Here is a 12,703-nt window from a genome sequence, read left to right as displayed (position 1 = left end):
AAGTTTTTAGAGTCTGAAAGAGTGGAAGGGCAAAGGTGTTAGGGGGTAGATCATTCAACTCTGTGTTCAACTTTACTACCTGATAGTGTTGGTAAATACTTTAGCAATGTTTGTTTTGAGCAAAACATCCATTCTGTTAAGCTGTCTCCCATTGTGTTGGGTGTCCTGCTGTCCCCTGACAGCTCCTCCTGTGAGATAAGTTACTGGGCAACAGCCAGAGTATGCCTGCTGAAACCTCTGCAGCAGGAAAGGGTGGTGCCAAGCAAAAACAGGCACCTGGAAAGCTGGGTTAGCCTGCATGGGCTTCTTCCAAACTTGAGTTGGCCCTGTTAGGTCAGGATGTGGTCAGGGGATGCAGCTGGTTGGTGTGATGCTGAGTGCACACACACGAGTCATGTTCAATATGTCCAGCAGCTGCAGTAAAGCCATGGTCCCTGCACAGCACTCCCACTCCAGCACACACTTCACACCCCCATTCAGAACAAACACAGGACAAGGACCAAAAATGCCGTAAATTGAGTGTGATTTTCCCCTTTGCATATTGTATTTTAGTCAGTGACACATACAAATCCCTTCATGTAGAAGATTAAATACTGCTGTTTAAGGCAAACCAAGAAAATGAAGTAAGTACTAACTTATTCTCTCTTAGGTAAGTATGAACTTCTCTCTCATAATGAAAGATAGACATGAAGATGAAAAAAAGTCAGCAATAGAATTTTTAGGAAAAAGTATCCCAACCCTAGCAGGTTCATTCACCTCCAGTTTCCCCTGTTTTCATTCAATAAAAAATGAAGGTTTCTATTATAAAAGCTGCACTAGTTTGACCTACAGACATATCTGTGCTCAATAAAGGGCTGTGGTGGCAGAAAAGTGACTGCTTGCCATTCATCAGCACCTGCAGTGTAGTCCCTCTGCCTCTTCTCCCACACCAGCTGCCAGCTTGCTTGCATAGGTGTGTGCTAACTTGTTTCAGATTGCCAAGACTGACTACTCAAGGCCAGTCCATGCCATTGCCAGAAAAGGAACATACTTTTTCATATTTTAAATAATTTTTTATTCACTAGTCATCCCTCTTGCAGTATGAGATGAGCAAGTTTGGGGTAATGCTTGGTTTTAACACTAACTATCAGTAAGACAGAAGCATTCACCATGTTTCCCCCCCAAGAAACATGTAGGACACTAAGTGCTGCCTACACTTCTTCCACAATGGGGAAGAAAAGAACAGCACAAAGGCGCATTAAGAATGAGCTTTACTCTGTCTTTCAATACTGTTGGAGAAATTTTGTTGCTCTGTATAAAACATCTCTCAAGTAACAGTATGCTAATAAATACTAGAACATGTACAACAAGGACAGTTTGCTGGGTGAGATTCTTTAAGAGCCAAAATGAATATTTATTCAACTGTCAGTCACACCAATAAAAGGCACTGTGCACAGGTAATGACAATTAATGCACTCTTGTCTTTCACAGAGTTATTTGATCTCTCTTTGGAGATTGGTTTTTACCATAATGGAAGAACACACAAAGCTCTATTGCCATTTGTATTATGAGCAGCATTTATGTAAGCACAACCACTTAAAGTTTTAATTGTATGCAAATAAAGCTGCAGAACTACTGTCTTTGCCAACCAGGAAGCCTAAACATAGCTTATTAAAATCTATTGTATTGTGGAACAGAAATTTGGGTTCATTTTTTTGTCTTGACAATGTGCTGACCTGCACCAATATTTAAGGAATAATTCTGTGCCTACCTTGACCTCTACAAAATATCTGACTGCTTTTGGTAGTACAGTCATTATACACCTTTATCAGCATACACAGGTGTACATAAAATTAGTAAAATTAGTACTGCACATGTACTTATCAAGTCACCCCTCCTCACCAAAAGGGCCTGGTGTAGAGAAAAAAAAACTAATATACATTATTTCTGCTGGTGCATTAAGAGAAATCCACAATGTTGTCATGTCCAAAGACATCTTTAAACCCTGGAAACTGATATTTTGAGGAATTATTTCCTGCCAGGACTTTGTAGAAGAAAAGTCAGTTGGCAGTGTTTGACAGCATATTGCAGACATTCCTGATGGATTTAACTTTCTTTAGCAGCCCTGTTATCAGTCTCATCAGGACTAATTAAGACTCAGCAGTAATTACTGGAAGTCATCTGTAGGGCTATAGCAGGCATTGGATCAGAACTAAAAGGACTGCTTCTTACAACAGAAGTCATTCACTGTCTTTAGCACTCCAGTTGGTCTGAATTTAAGAGACTGTAAATAAACAGTATTTTTTCATTTACACAGTATGAAGGAAAAACCTTTCTAGAATTTGCTAGGAATACTTATTCATACCATTTTGTATAGCCCTCCTGAACTCCCCTTACATATCTTAAGTCACACATAGCAAGTGAAGAGCTCTTGAGACACAAAATTTGGTCCTTCAAAGCACGCCCACTTCCCAGAACAGTTCACTTCAAGCAAGGTTACCACAGCACACCAAGCACTTCCCAGAAAACTAAAACAGCATTCCCTCCCTAAAATTACTGTGGAGTCAGTCATACTGCACCCACCTGCTCCAAAACACCACTATTCTCATTAGAACAACAGCAAAGTGAAAGGAGGAATGGAAAAGGGACATATGGCAACTTGCAATAGTCAGATATAAGCACAAGTTATCAAGGCTCCAAGCCTGCCAAAGAAAGATCACACATGCCATGGACCACATTTAAATACATTTGAAAGTCACCTAGGCTACAACAACCCAAATATGTGCCAGATTCTGCCCATCACTACAACTGCAAGATAAGAGAACAGGACATTTTCCCAGCAGTCATCAGTACACTCATCAGTGCAAACCACTGACACTATCAAAAAGCATTTACAATTGCAAAATCCAAGAATGTGTGTAATCCCTCTATTGAGCTCTCACAAAGACTTTCCTGTGAACTGTTTAGAGGCAAAAGATTCATCAGATATGCCACAGAATATAAAAACAAAGCATGCAGTTCTTTCCATGTGAGAAACAAGTTTGTACATGGGGAAAAAAACAATAGAAATATTATTATTACGGCCACCCAGGCTTCACAGAGAGCGCTCTGTCACTGGAACTCACTGCTTTATATGGCAGACTGATACTCTAAGAACACAAGGAAAGGAGGAGAGCAAAGGAAGTCTTGAACCTGGGAGGTAGGATAATATTTCAACTTTCATATAACAAACTATTTGGTTGAAAAATTCAAACTTACCTGCCGTAGTTTTCAAAAAAATTATGAAGGCATCGCTATTTGTAATATTTGAATCCAAAGTAACTGAAAAACAAGTGGAAAATGGGGAGGGAGGAAACTAAATGTAGCCAACAGATGAAAACCATGGCCAACGTCTCAAAACACGACTTTTGACTAAATAGCCAGTGCTACTTTACTCATCCTTTGGTTTCTGCCCAGCTGCCTTTATCAGTCTGTTAAATAACTGAAACTATGAGCAGGGCAAAATACATGGAATGCTGCTTTTCTCCCAAAGCAAGACCTCAGTAAGGTTCTTGGCCATGTAACTCATGGTCACTCAAGGCCAGTAGCTTTAAAAGAAATGAATACTCAAGTGAAAAAAGAATAACAACTAAGTACAACTTTAAAGACTAACGCTGAGTTTCTATTTTGTAAGTCTTGGCACAAAATATCTGAGGCCAGAGGCTGAAAAACCTCTTTAAATTCATCTACCTGCACACCCATCCTTTCAGGCAGTTGAAATGGATTTTTCTTTTTTTCTTGGCTTATATGAAACTCACAAGACGCATTCTAGGAATCCTGCAAACCTGTCCTAGAACACAGCACACTGAGATGTAATTTTTCTACAAACTCTTCCTATAATTCTCACAAGTCTTGGAAACTCTTGAAGGGAGGAGGTCCATGTTACTCTTCTACCTGCCCAAGTGCCTGTTATTTTTGCCTCTGTCTTCTACCCACTGGGTGTCATGTCAGCTCTGGCAGCTGTGGAGCAGAACCATGGAGGGTGGTTCCACTCATTGATCCAGAGGGACAGAGAATGGAGAGACTACAGGCTGTTCAGAGTGAAACTGCACTTTTACATTTTGAGAAATCAGCAGAGAAGGCATTTGCTTCAGAAATTAGAGAAATATGATACCCAGATGTTCTAAACCCAGTGAACCAACAGCCAGAACAGGGCTGCAATGTTTAGCACTTTAGATACACCCTAACTCAGTGAGGAAGGTAGAGCACCCTGCAGTCAATGTTGCAGGCATATCCTTGAAGGTTTAAGCCCTACATGTGAAAGTTGATCAGGTTGTTATAGCCAGGCTTACCATTCTGAAGGTACTGCTCCAGCTGTGACTGCCTCTCTCTCATCTGCCATTGGCTTGGTCATTGTCAGATAAAACTCTGGATGGAAAGCAGGCACAGCACTCCCAAAATGCCCCTCAGCTGCTAAACAGACAAAGGAAAGCTAAACGAAAATGAGGAAGTATTCATAGTTTCCAAGGAGCTTCCAGTGCTCTCTTGTTTTGACAGCAAGACATGATGTCCTGCAAAAGGCACAGGGCACCAGCCAGAACCTCTCTGATGGACCTCAGGGCCCACAGCAAAGGCAGAGCCTTTTTCAGGGCAGCCACCAGAAGAGAGCCCAAGTGGGCAGCCTCTTTTAATGTGGGATCCCCATTTTTTACAATCTTACCACTTCTGAGCTCCTGCTCCAAGCCACAAAACCTAATATTACATTAACCTTATCAGCTAGGTCTTACACACAAACAAATTCTGATTACAGATGTCTTCTCTTTCCAGCATGTCCATACAGGATTTCTTTGTTCTGTACCCACAGAACTATTGTTTTATGAGCTGGTAACTTCTGTCCTTGACTTGTGATACTTCAGAGGCTTTTACTCTTTTATCTGTGAGAGGTGATAAAAGTTATTGGCTCATCTAATATTGAAAAGGGAAAAAAAGACACAAAAACCAACCAAACCAAACCAAGCCAAACAAACAACAAAACACCAAAAACAAAACCAAAAAACCCCCAAACCCAAGAATCTTTAATGAACACAAATTATCTGAAAGTTTGATTGTTCCTCCAGTTGGACATAATGCCTCTGTACAACAATATGGACATGTCTCTGTACAAACCTTACATCATCTATAAACAGACCTGGAAGTCCTAGAAAACCACAGTTACACTATTTGACAATTGACATATGATGGCTCCAATAGGTTTGGACAATATTTGGTCATTTGAAAATATAAACATTCTCTACAATAGCAAACACTCTCAATAGAAGGATAAGCTATGTTTACTTTCTCAAAATGCACATTACTAAACAGCAAAATACAGCAAGTTTGCCTGGAAACATTTTTTAACCTAAATCAAAACAATGTGTCATCTGATCAGTAAAATGAGACTCCCTACAGAATGCTGAGATATTACTACTAATTAAATTTATGCACCAGTATTCAACTCAGCAATTAGTGTCATTAAATCATGTGAAAGATTACATTTTCCCCTCTGGCCCTTGCTGCCTAAGACTTTCACATGACTCCAGCAACTGAAGTATGAAGGAAAATAGTTTGTAACTGCAAGAATTAACAATACCTTTCCTTTTTGTTAGCTAAAATCACTAAAACCAGGAGTGAAGCTTAGAATCACAACTCCATTTTCCCTATGCTGGCAACACAGCAGCTTTTCCAAGGGCTTGATTTTTACATATGATGTGTGAAGTGCTCAGAGACACACAGCATAAAAGGGTTAGATAACATGACATGCTTTGGTTTAATGTAAAGCTAACTGCAATAGTGAGTGTAGAGTGGTTTTTATCTTCAAAGCCTTTCACATACATGATTTTGCTCCAGGGAAAACTTATCTCTGCTCTACAGGCAGGCAAACTGAGGAGACAGAGCAAGAAAATTTTCCAGGAGTCTGACAACCAGGTGGTCCTCTCTCTTCCCTCTGTGCTCAGGCCATGCCTCACCTACAGAAAGTGGTGCTGTCTGTTATCATCACTTCACACAAACTGAGACTCTGACTTACTTAAAAAAATAATTAATTAATCTCAGTGCCAGCTGCTGCGTAAGTTTCTTGAAATGCAATCATGTGTCCTCAGGATCTGGGCTACAGAGAAGAGAAACTTCTCGCAACCAATTATATTTTTTCACATCCCAAAGAATTAGAGGAAAACGCCCATAAACTTTAAGTGTGTATTTGTGTATGGTGCTGAAAACCCAGATAGGACGTTCTAACCTGGTGGAAGATGTACTCAGTCTTCATCCAAGATTTCCAGCTAAAATAGATAGAGTAGCTTCCCTAAATATGACAATTTTAAGCTCTAAAAGCTATTATCTTCAAAAAGAGGAGTAAAGACACAGGCCATAGTTGGTGCTGTTTCTTTGTCATCTTTCTGCATCTTTCCCCTCCTAAGCAGAAGATATCATCAGTTTCAAAGTGTAGTTGACCAAATCTGCTACTTAGTCTAGTCCCATAGGTTTGCCTTTTGGTGTTAGTCCTGCCCATGCTGTCTAGGTCAGCTGTTTCACCCAGGGCCATGCTGGTGATGTGCAGAGCTTGAAGGCAAACAAAATAACAGAAACAAAAGTGCCAGATTGTTAAGAAGCTGCAAAACTGAAAAGCCAAATGCAAACATCACAACATCACAACAAAGGCAGAAATCAGGAAGGACCTGGAAATCCAGTGACGTTTTTTAAGCACAAACCATTGTCCAGACAATCTTGATCCCACTCTAGAAGCTTCTGTAACTTAGTCTTGCAAGAGAGCCTTACATCTCCATCAGCAGAATAAATCCTCAGAGCCCTGTTAGGGGATGCTCTGGTCAGTGTGCAGCCCCCAGAGAGCTCTCAGGACAGAGCACAGCTGCAGCACAGAGCAGTGCCTGGCTGTCCTTGGGTCCTAGGGCCAAAGCTTAGGTCCTTCAGATGCATGTCCATCTGGCACCGACACTCCAGCTGAAGGTGTTCACAGCTCTTTGCAGAGAATGGCTGCACAAATCTCAGTTCAGCAAGTGCAAACAGCACAACATGAGTTGGATTCATCCCAAGCAAAGGGAGACTGGTTCTTCAGCTCTCCTTCCCACTGCTAATAATAAAATATCAAGTCAGAAGAGGAAAAGAAAATTGGATTGCTAGAGGAATTGAATCTAGCTCCTAAAGGAAGAGGCAATGGGGAGAACACAGAGCCACCTCTGGACTCTCTTAGAGTCCATACAAAGCCCCTTCTCCCAGAGGAAGGTGAAGGCTGTAAATCCTTACACCAGACAGGCACCTTCTGTTAATCCCCAGCCAGGTGCCTGAGGAAGAGGAGAAGGGCTCAAGTTCCACCACTCTCCTCAGCATTTCGGCCAGCCCTCCCTAAGCAACTCACTTTAAGCAAGATCTCTTTTAATATATCATTATTGGTTGATCACTCTTCCCTCTGTATGATTTTCCTTGGCTCCTCAGTTTAAACCTGGCAAATCCTTAGGAGGTGAGGCACCAAGGGGTAAGCTGCTCACAGTCAGTCTCTGCACCTCCCCAGTCTCCCATGCATCCAAACCATTCTAAGCTCCATGACCACACAGTGCCTCTGGACAGCTGCTCCCTCCAGACTGTCATTTTCAGGAGAACAACTGCTCTGGGAGACAGCAAGGAAGCACAGACTGGGAGTGTCAAACAACAGAGGCACTCTCAGACTAAAAGGTGATAGGAAGCAGGAAAATGCACGGCAAAAGAAAAGGGGCATGTAAGGCAGAGCCACAAACAAGAATTATGTGTCCTTTGCATCACAAGTCAGGAGAGGAGCTTGTAGAGGTGGAATAGGAGAGCTTTGAAGATTGCTACCCTGAAAGGGGCACAATTAGTTCAGCAGCTTGTTTGGGATACAGAAAGACAGGGTCACCTGAAGCCATTTAAAAGATAGTTTATAGCAAAAGTCAGTCTCGTGGAAGGGTGAGACTATAAGGTGGTTACATTCAAGGGTGAGACTATAAGGTGGTTACATTCAAAGCCATCACATTAGAAGCTGTACATCAGAAGCCATTCTAATTCCAGTTACAATGTCTTTTATAAATTTCTTATCCAATCAGCTACTCCCACAAAGCTCACTAGCATCTTCATAACCAGTTCTTATTGCTATATTTTACAGGATTTGCTGCAATCTATCTTTTTCTGTGCAATCAACTCTACAGAAACTTTATGCTGTATCTTCTACTTTTTACCAACTCTAAAAAAGTTCCATTGTTAAACTGTAAAATCTTCTACTATCTTGCTCAACATATTTATTTGCTTACATGAGGCATATTTCTACTTGCTTAAAACATATTTCTGCTTAAACTACAAATCTTCATTCTTATTTTGTGTCTGTTTCACTATTATACTAAAGCTTCAAGCTTTCTCCAAGGTCTTAGGTCAAACACTGTATCCATCTCTGTCTCTGAGTTGTATGTTGGAGGCCTTGGGAGCTCTCTGTGCTTGCATTTCCCACATCAGCTCACCCGAGAGATGCCAGAGACAAACCCTCCAGAGCAGTATTCAGGAAATACCCTCAAGTACAGCAGTGCAGAAATCCATCCATGAGGGAAGTGTATTTCCAATTTACATTCTTTGCATCACAGAATTGTTGCATCTGTGGTACATTGTGGTCATGATATGTGATCCGGTCACGTGTGGTGAAAATTACATTATCCTGGAGTAAGGCTTCTCATACTTGTGCATTTTCTGCATTGACAGAGTATTTCAAGCAAAATAAGCAGAACAGGAGATAATAATTATAGACAAGCAACCTCACAGGAGAATAGGAAGGCAATTAAGAGACAGCAACATAGTTACAAACTTCAAGATCAAGTGCAGGAGCTACCAACAGCAGGAATGAAGGAATTGAAAACAAAAAATCAACTAACAAGTTGTAAAGACCAGCAGGAGGCAAACTCTCAGTTACCAGGTATGCAGAGAAGGGAAGAATTTTGCTGAGAGCACTAATGATGTTAAAACCCATTGAGCAAGAAACAGTAGGCCTTTTTAAAGTGGAAGCAAATGCATAAGCTGATTTATTAGTTCAGATAGGTTATCCAAAATGCTCCATTAACCAAAGCAAAATACTACTGTGAGAGGTCCCACAGGGAACAGAATTGCAGAGTTGCAACTCCAAGGGCACACCTCAGCAAACATTGCTTCTCATGGCAGCCCTGCTGTGACTCATCTACCTTTTAACTGTGCTTCTCCAGCTGTTTGTGCAGTCACACAGAGCTGGGAGAGATGGATTGATACCCATCCAGGTTTGCTGGCTGAAAAACTGCTTCAGAGTGGTCCTGTCACTGCAACGAGAGCACACTGAGGAAACTGCCGAGAGAAGCACCTACCTAAGCCACCAGCATAAGTGTTCACCAAAAAGGGCCCTAAAATAGGGCTGGTGAGGTAAAATTATGCTGCTCAGGAAGGATAATAGTGTGCACCCAGACTTACAGAAAAGCCAGAAGAGATTTTGCTTGGAGCCAAGGACTGGCAAAGGCCAGCCAGAGAGCAAAGAGAAGGCTAACAAAGAGAAGGCTGACAGACTTTCTGCTTTCACAGAAAAGCTCAGCATCACATGCTCCCCTTCACTTTTCTAAGAAATCCAGAGGAAGGATAGAGGGCAAAAGGACAGAGGCAACTCAACAAGGAATGAAGTAAAAGTAGAAATAAACAGGAGTATTTGCCCTGAAATCATCCACTTCTGTTGCCTGGGGCCATACATTATTCTCCGAGGCTCATTATTCCTTGGAATACTTCAAGCCTGTGCTCCAGCTGTTTTGTAACCCAGTGTGGAAAGGATCACTCCTGAGGTATTGACTTAGGCAATTCAAGATCCAACACTTGATTAACCTCCAGCTAGTAAAAAAAACCAAACAACCTGCAATCAACTCTGTAATTTGCCTGGACTGAACTCCACAAACTTTCCAGAGTTGTTCATGGGATTAATGACCAAAATTGAGCAGCTGCACCTCTCTCCCAGAGGCCAAGGAAAAGAGGCACTTGGAGCCAACAGCTGCTGCTGCTGCTTGGCCAGCGTTTCCCATTTAGCCGGCTTACCATACCCTTCTGCCACAAGCCCTGGCCTTTTTTCCCCCCTTTTGCCTCTCAGTGGCTGCTGGATTTCACCTGGCAAAGGCGTGCTCCATAAGCAGCGCTCTGCCCCTCCGACAGGACAGCATCAGGAGAACCAGGCGGTGTGAGGGCCAGCTGGGGGCGGCACCAGGCGCGCCTTCACCGGCTCGGAGCTGCGGCCGTGCCGCGCCCTGCGGAGCAGGAGCCGCTCCGAGCACTCCGGGCCCGGTGGGGCCCAGCAGCAGCACAGCGCCCTCAGACCGGGCCCTCAGACCGGGCCCTCAGACCGGGCCCGTGCCCACCGCATCCTCAGACCGGGCCCTCCGACCGGGCCCGGCCCCACCGCGCCCTCAGACCAGGCCCCTCAGACCAGGCGCCTCAGATCGGGCCCGCGGGGTGACACGGATTCTGAAGCGCCGGGGCTGGGCAGGGAGGGAGTTCAGAGTAGCTCCAGGAAAGAGCCTACGAAGTGGTAATTTCTTATGAAGTGACAGTAATTCACTATTTCTCAAGGAACATGGACTAGCAACCTTCTGGCAAAAGGGGTACACAGCAGGTTTGTTAAGAAAGCTAAGTCCTTTTTTTTATTGGAGGTCAAGTGTTGTTAAAATGATATATCCATCTCTGGCCTGAGACTTTTGTTTATGGCTAATTCTCAGACAATAAGGGTGATTTATTTTTGTTGTTTTTCACAGCTTCCTTTTGTGTATTTCTGGTACCCTTTGGGGAAAGGCACTGTAGTGCTCGGTCTCCTCGTGTGAAAGTCCTTGTAGACTTAGACAAGCAGCACTGCTGGAGATGTGGAATGAGCTCATTAACAGGGAAATGATGCCACTGCAGCACCTGCCCTGTAACTGAGGGCCTGATGAGAGCATGTTATGCTGGCCTGACGAAAAGGCCCTTTTTCAGGGGAAGAAAATTGCATTGCAAAGGCTGTGATTGACTGGATGACCTGGGGAAAACCTCATTCCAGTAAAATAAGGCTTAAACATATTTTTCAATAACCAGGATTAACTACGGGCATTGTGAATGAAGTGGAGAAGAGTAAGTAAAATAAAATTGTATAATGTGCTTGAAAACTTGATTTGTTTTTATTTTTCATCTGTGCAGCCAAATGTAACCAGTCCAGTGACTTCAGGAGCACCCCCACAACAATCCTCTTACAAAGCCAACTTTGTAGCCTGGTGTCACAGTTGCTCTGGTGTACCTGACAGATGAGGCTCCCCACACCCTGAGGAGCTCTGGAAGAATTTTCTTCCACTCCTGAGCAAGGCTGCTGTGTGTATCCTTGTTTGTACCCAAAGACATTTTGCCAGTCCATATCTCCACTTTTGTAAGCTGGGAGATTAAGAACCTGCAGAATGAGTTCAATGGAAAAATGTGAGGTATAGGAAGACAGAGGAAAGATCTATACTCCAGGTCACATGAATTTTCTACTTTTGTCATTCTAGCTTGCTGGTCTCTTTTCATCTGCCTAAATCTGGTTCCTGAAAACTATAGGAGGGGAAAATGAGCTAATTTTGGTGGTGTCCTGATTGCAGTGTGGGGACATGTTGCTGTTCTGACATGGTTTTGGAGGGAAGCAAAGGTGAGTGTGTCACCAAAACTGCAGGAAAACCAGAAACTCTCCAACAACATCTTTTCAGAGTTAGAGAATCTGCATTACATTATTCCGGCCAGGATGTGCAATAGAAATAATTTCATCCACACATGCCTGGGTTCTGTACTGAAAATCACTCCATCACACATAGTTCTTTACCAGACTTTTCACATATTTATACATGAAAACGCAAAGAAATTCCCATTCATTGGTCCTAAGTGATACAATTCTCAGCAATTGCCTATTGGTTATTGATCCCTTTGCCTTGTTAATAGAATGATGGTCCTCATTCTGTGGCTCTCTTATCAATCTTTTCCCAGACCAGGTGTCTCTGACCACACCACAGGGTGATGTTTGTTAACATTCATCTCCTGTGTATCTTGTGGCTACTCCCAAACTGTAGGTAAGCTCATCAGGCCTCACCTCACCCAGTGCTAGTGAACAGAGTTGTTTGAAGAGAAACTTCAATTCTCCTTTTCCTAGGGTGAACAATCCCCTGACTAAAGTTACATTAAACAATTTTAGAAGTTATATCATGTCCAACAAGTGCACCAGTTGTGCCTCCCTCTCCCCAGTGGGAAGGCTGCTGGCATCAGCCCTGAGGAGCCCATCCTCTGCCATTGCTATCCATCCCCTCCTTTTTTCTGCAAGACACAGCTACAGGTGGCAAATCTCTAGCAGTGGAAAGGGACAGGATTAATTAAGTTTCCATTCACAGACATGACAACATAATATGCTTGGGGCCCACCTTTTGAAGTGTAATCTCTGTTTGATGTCATCTGCTGACTTCAGGTTTAACCTAGAACCCATGTAACCCAAGGTCCCAGTTACTGAAATGTGACACAGCTATTTAGCCTGCCCAGAGCATCAGTTTTGGGTTTTGAATGCTTAGGTATGATGTGGTATATTTTAAAATGTGCTCAGAGCTATAAAAAAGTACAGACATGTGGCCAGTTATAGCCAGTTGGAACAGGACAGGATTAGGGATGTTTCCTCAGCAGGTGACGTGGGAAACAGGAAACCATGTGGCACATGTACTGC

This window comes from Ammospiza caudacuta, chromosome 1 (assembly GCF_027887145.1).
Source record: "Ammospiza caudacuta isolate bAmmCau1 chromosome 1, bAmmCau1.pri, whole genome shotgun sequence".
NCBI classification, from domain to species: domain Eukaryota; kingdom Metazoa; phylum Chordata; class Aves; order Passeriformes; family Passerellidae; genus Ammospiza; species Ammospiza caudacuta.
Note: the sequence above shows the minus strand (reverse complement) of the source record.